Here is a 6,714-nt window from a genome sequence, read left to right on the forward strand (position 1 = left end):
GCTGAAAAAATGCCTCTGGGGGGCTTCTTAGGGAGCCTAGTGGAGATGCTCTTAGAATCTAAAATCCACGCGCACCAAAAGCGTGACTTTCACATACTACAATAGTTTGCCATCTCACTCGAAACAAAAAAAAGGAGGACATATTAAAATTTGCTTACTCAGGTCGCAACCGACATACTAGTATATACTAGAAGAACACCCGTGCATTGCAACGGGGCCACATTAAATTTAAGAGTTCAATATCAATTATGTTAATATTACATTTAATATTCTCATACATATCAAGTGACATTGGCGATCTTTTTACCATCAAATTCTCACACACACTCTCTCCCTCCCTCCTCCTCACTCTCTCTCCCCCTCTCCCTCTCTCTCTCTCTCTCTAACACACACACATATCCATCTTATTGGGTACGAGACCATAATCCATCTATTTCACACGCACACGCGCTAGTGCATAACAATATGGATTATAAAACAGGTTCAAGGTAGTAACAAGGATTCTTCCCATGCATTAATAAACAAATGTTCTGCACTGAAGACAAGATAAACAATTCCCAAAATGCATCAGAGCATCACAGAACATTACTGGCAAGATAAATGCACGATGTACCGGAACTGCTCGGATGAACCGGAACATAGCCAACATATATCATCCTAGACAAACGCAACATCAACCATTTACCTTGGTACTTTAGGGACCGACAGGAGGATGCATGTAGAAGCGCTTATTGCCTGCGAATCCACAGTTAGAGAGAGAAATTGGAACCCATTCCCATCACCAACTGATAAAGAAAGCATGTAAGAAAATTGATATCGGGCCAACTTGGATCTTCGGTGATTGTCCGCCGGTATGGAGAATTTAGGAGGGTGGGTGCAGGGAGTGGCCTTGTGGATGATGGATGGAGGCGCGGAGGGATGTGGTCACCGGAAGGTCGAAAGCGGAGAGGGTCGGGCACGTTAGGTGGAGCCGGTGGTGCGCGACAACCGGAGGCGGCCCAATCGTGGGTGGCGAACCGACGATAGCCTCGGCCCATCTCTCGACGCAGCGAAGATAGAGAGGGCAGCACTGCCGGTGCTTGAGGCCGCCGCTCGGCACCATCTACATCGAGGGGAAAGAGAGGCGAGAAAGCGATAGGGTGATGCGGGGCTAGGGATTGCAGAGGAGGGTGGGGGTGTGCGATTTGAATGGATGGTTCTGCCCACCGTTTTCTTGTACGTGGCGGTGGAGATGGCGGCGTCCAGCCATGCAGGCGAGGCATGGGTCGAGCCGGGCACACGGCGAGGCGCAGTAGCAGAGGCGGGGGCGATTTTTTGCTACTGAGATGCATGGTGTGGGATTGATCGTTCATGTTCTCTTTTCCTTTTTAACGGGAGATGGTTGCGACTTTTTCACGAGGGGAGAGATGCGACCACGTACAGATTCCATAATAAATTAATTAGGTCCATAACGGGAATTCTTTACAATGCATTAAGATTTACGTGTTAGTTTTCTTAATAAAGAAATGCACTAATGTAGGGATCGATTTATTCGGGTAAGGAAAGATAGATTCATGATCTTTTGTATGTTAGGAAATTAGTGGTTTGCAAGGAAAGAGTGGAGAGAAAAAGAACGAATGCGACCACGTATAGATTTCATAATAAATTAATTAGGTCCATAACGGGATTTGTTTACAATGCGTTAAGATTTACGTGTTAGTTTTCTTAATAAAGAAATGCACTGATGTAGGGCACGATTGGTTCGGGTAAGGAAAGATAGATTCGTGATCTTTTGTATGTTAGGAAATTATTGGTTTGCAAGGAAAGAGTGGAGAGAAAAAGAACCAGTGGAGGTGGGAGGAGGACAAAAATAAACCGTACGAGGCTACCAACTGCTCCATTAGAAGTAGAGATTGTTTGTGAAAATAACGTGCGACGACGACTTAGCGAGCGGATCCCCTTAAAAAAGACATAGCGAGCAGATTCCCTTAAAACTGGTAGGAATGGATACGATTGATGACGTTGATAAATAGTAGTGAATGTTGGCCTAATTTACTATCATCATGCATGAAAACGAATCATCAAGAAAAAGAATACTTCCTATTACTACACTCATAGGAAGCTTCCTAATCTCTGCTACCAAACAATTTCTGCCCAAACAAGGAAGGAAAGTTATGGACGTGATTCGAAAGGAAACAAACATTATGAAGATTAATTAATTTAGATTTGATCTTTAGAGATTGATTGTGATTGATTCTTTTACATAAAGACATTACTAAATAATTTGCGTCAGTATGGAAAGTTCTGATCCGTTCAGTTTTTTTCGTTGTGTGAGAGGGTGAAGTGAAAATAAACCGATGAAGTGGGGGAGGCGACGAAAAATATCTACGACGGTTAACCTACGAAAAAAACCGAACGAAAGTGGTGGGACGAAAAAAACCTGGAAGCGAGACTACCAACTGCTCCATTAGGAGTAGAGATTTGCAATAACGGAAGGTATTGGTTGATTGGGATAAGTTAGTAAATTTAGATCCGTGATTGCGTGCATGTTTGGTAAGTGCTGATTTGCAAGGAAAGAGCTGAGGGGTAAATAAACCGGTGAATAAGAAACCAGCATCGAAAAAAATCTACGACGGTTAACCTACAAAAAAAAACTGGACGAAAGTGGTGGGACGAAAAAAAACCTGGAAGCGAGACTACCAACTGCTCCATTAGAAATAGAGATAAGAGGATAGAAGCATTGCAGTTTCTTTCGAAACTTGGAAATATATTAGCCTTCAAACATAAAAGGAAAGCACAGAAATTTATTAGTTTCCTTTGGACATATCAGCTAGAGAGGAAGTTTATGGTAACTGTTTTTTAGAAGCAATCCGCAAGCAATCGATCGATCCATATATATTAGTCGACGCGGCCCCCTACGATATATTCTTGGAGCAAGCCATACCAATAATCAACAAGTGAAGCTCTGCTCGACCAGCCGGCGGGACAAGCAATCATCTTCATCAATGGCGCGCTGTCACCTCATCTGCATGGCCTTGGCCCTGCTAGTCCTCATGGCCTCGACCGTCTGGCTCGTAGCTCAGTGCAAGCACCCAACGCCGCCGCGCTACTACGCCGCCGTCGACGCCGTCTCGGGCCTCGACGACCGTCTCAGCAGAGGGCGGTGGCCGCCCAACCTGGAGTTCGCGCTGTCCCTCGGCGTGCAGTCGCAGAGCCCGCTGTGGGGCCGCATGTGCCTGGAGCGTGGCACCGCCGTGACGGTGGCCTACCACGGCGTCCCGCTCGCGCACGGCGCCCTTGGCCGGGAGGTATGCGCCCAGCCGTGGATGCCGTGGAAGGCGAGGTGGACGACGGCCGTAGCGCGGGCGAGCAAGGTGGAGCGCACGCAGCCGGGGTTCGTGGTGGACGGGCTCGCCGCTGACACGAGGCACGGCGTGCTGGTGTTCGACGTGGCGCTGCGGATACCGGCGACGGGGCATGTCGACGACGACGGCGAGAAGATTGTGTCGTGCGTGGCGAGGCAGGTCGGGGACGCATCGTCACCTGCATGCGATGTCCGCTACGAGTAACAACTTAGGACCTAGCTTTGCTACGTGCATACATGGTGATGCCAGACATATGTGGTTTCTTCTACTCTACTTCAGATTTTTGTAGTTCTTTTGGGAAGACGGTGTTCGCTTTGCTGCGCCTGTTATATTCCTACTAGGGTTTTACACGTTTATTTTTACTTTGCTACTCCCTCCATACCGAAATATATGTCGTTCTGCGTTTCTAGTAGAAAATTCGTCGCGTACATATTTTGTTGTTGTTTCCTAAACTACCCTCCCACCTCTCGCTCGCTCGCTCGCCCACTCTTCCGCCCACTCACCGGAGTCCCTATAGTTCGCCGCCTCGTGTAGTTTCCTGGAGTAGTTTTATTTTAACGTGTGAAGTATTACAGGCTCCCAGGCACTTACAAAGGGGCACACCCATCGAGAGATCCCGCCACAAAGCACAGGGTAACGACCCGGTTAAAATTGTGTGTCCAATCCCAAATTCATGACTTATTTGAACGAGGGGGCTCCAAACTTATGGAGTTTTCCTTTTTGTGGGAGTTTTCATGTTGTATGATTGATTGTTTTACTCAATTAGACTGGTATTTTTACCTGAACTTTTGCAATTTTAAGCACTAGCTGCTGTTGAACTTACTACTGCCACCTCATCACGTTGTGGCCTAACCGTCCCTATATAAAACAAAGGCTGATCTCATTGTCTTATTTAATTCTCTTTGTAGAAGTTGTGTGTAAGGATAACAATGCTGGTTTATCTACGGAGAAGGTAAGAAACCAAGAAACCGTTTGACCTTTTTTTACACAAAACACACCTTAATTTCACCTCGACAAAAAGGTCACACCATTATATATAGACAACATATCAATAATGCATTACATAGATTTACATCCAAGAAAGATCGTTACAAACATATTCTTTCGTTCTCAACTTACTTTTTTCTTCACATCTTGGTCACAAAAACTTGGCTCCATGACAACCCTCATGGCTCACATAATTAAGAAGTCTCGATTAAAACAAAATAAAAGGCGCGTGCCCTACTAGACTGCACAACCACACCGACATGCACCCTTGTTCATGGGTTAGGACAAGGGAATGTCGCCAACCAGATTTCTCAGCGTCAGAATTAGATGACCCCGCACATTCATCCAACCATGCTTCTCTGCGCCCCTTGGTATCCACCAACATGCGTAAGCAGAACGAACTGAAAAACGGTTGTTCTATTCGAAGTTCCAAGCCCAGAAATCCTCTTGCACACTGGTACATATTGGAATGTTGAGGATGACGCTAGCATCTGATCAGAGGAAAACCTGCTGCAACAAATTGCTATCCCAGCTCACCGGAGTAGAGTCAATGAGATCGCCCACGCCATCTGTGGTGGATTAGGGATTAGAGATAAAAGAGGTCTCATAAGCTCGTCCCTAGGAAGCCAATTCTGGTTCCAAATATTGGTGCTAGCCCCATTCCCTATCCTCCTGACCACACCTTGACAGAGAACACCATGTCCTTCAATAATCTCCCTCCGTATTTGGTAAGGGTGGGAACCAAGCTGTGCCTCTAGTATTGTACACGATGGGAAATATATTGCTTTTGTCAAGGGTTTGTAAAATTCTCAAAGCCTACCGGGCCGTGAAGGAGAGATTAAAATGCTCAAAATTCCTAAACCTTAGACCAGCCATAAACTTTGGTTGTGTCATCGTTTCATATACGAAACCAATGCAGGTTTGCGTTTGCCGTTCTTGCTACCCCACCAGGATTTCCTTATGAGAGTAGTTAAGTGCTCACACAAGCCCCTCAGTAGCTTAAAACATGACGTAGAGTAAATTGGAATTGCTTGAGCTAGGGCTTTAACCACAACTTCCTTTTTTGCAACCGACAAACTTTTCTCGATCCATCCAATCACCTTGTTCCAGTCTATCTTATAGATATTTAAGTGAACCATTTTTTGAATATCCAACATTAGAAGGCAATCCCAAATACCTTTCACACAATGATTTGTTTGGCACATGAAAGATGTTCTTGATCACATTCCTAGTGTCATTGGGACAACCCTTACTGAAATATATTGATGATTTATCCCTGTTGATGTGTTGCCCAGAAGCCTGACAATATTTTTTTTTGAAAGATCCAGCATTGCTGGCATTCATTGATAATAGCAGGAAGCAACGGAAAATAACAAGGTGGTGAAGGTCTTAGGACCAGAGGATCCGAAGATCAAAAGACAAAAGGAAAAACAGCAGCCCTAGAAGCTGCAGCACAACACTCCTTACAAACCACACTAGGCAGTGGAGCTCCGACTCCGACGATGAACTACTAAGGAAACTGGGCAGGGGTGGCGTCACGGAGGATCACCGAACGAATCACCTGTCACGCATCATCGTATACCACTGGTCCCCCACCACGGCTTCGACTTCACATCAACAGACAGTCGAGGCACTCCCACAGACGCGTCGAAGAAGAAGAGTCGGCTACCACAACCAGGGCCACGCCTCTGGCATTGCTCACCACTGTCATCATTGCCACAGAAGCCACCGTGCACGTACAGTCGTAGGAAGGCACCACAGGGATCAAAGTCTTCAAGACGGCACCCTAAAGAGGGGAACGACGTTCAAGACAACGCTACCGCCCGACCATGCAGCAGGATCTAAATTTTCACCCGAAGTACTTGATCCGGAAGATCCGGCTGTGAGATTCCCGACGACACCTCCAAGGAGGATAGCGACGCCCACAGGCACCGTCGCTGTCGGCCGGCCAGCACCGGCCAGGCTTTCACCCGGGCAGCCACTCCCACGCAGCAGGCCGAAGTCGACCCTTGCCTCCACTGGACCGCACACCCCACAAACAGCAAGCGCGTCATCGCTGTGCAGGGCCACCATCAAGCCTCCACCGACGACGAGCCTGCAGAGACCAGAACGGGTCCTGCAGGTCGCATCCAAACCACGCCCGGAGCCCCTCTGCTCCAGCACCGCCCGCGGTCACGAACCATCCGCGGTCACCACGCCCAGATCCGCGCCGCCCGGAGTCCTCCCACCCAGCTCGCCTCCTATACGCTAGATCTGGGCGTCCCGGGGCCCCACGCGCGCCACCCCTGACCAGCACCGCAGATCCGTGCGGGGGCGATGGCAGAGCACCATCCACACGCTACGCCCCGGATCTGGCCGCCGCGTCATGACGCAGCCACCGCTC

The sequence above is a fragment of the Triticum aestivum genome, chromosome 6B, assembly GCF_018294505.1.
Source record: "Triticum aestivum cultivar Chinese Spring chromosome 6B, IWGSC CS RefSeq v2.1, whole genome shotgun sequence".
Classification (NCBI taxonomy): Eukaryota; Viridiplantae; Streptophyta; class Magnoliopsida; order Poales; family Poaceae; genus Triticum; species Triticum aestivum.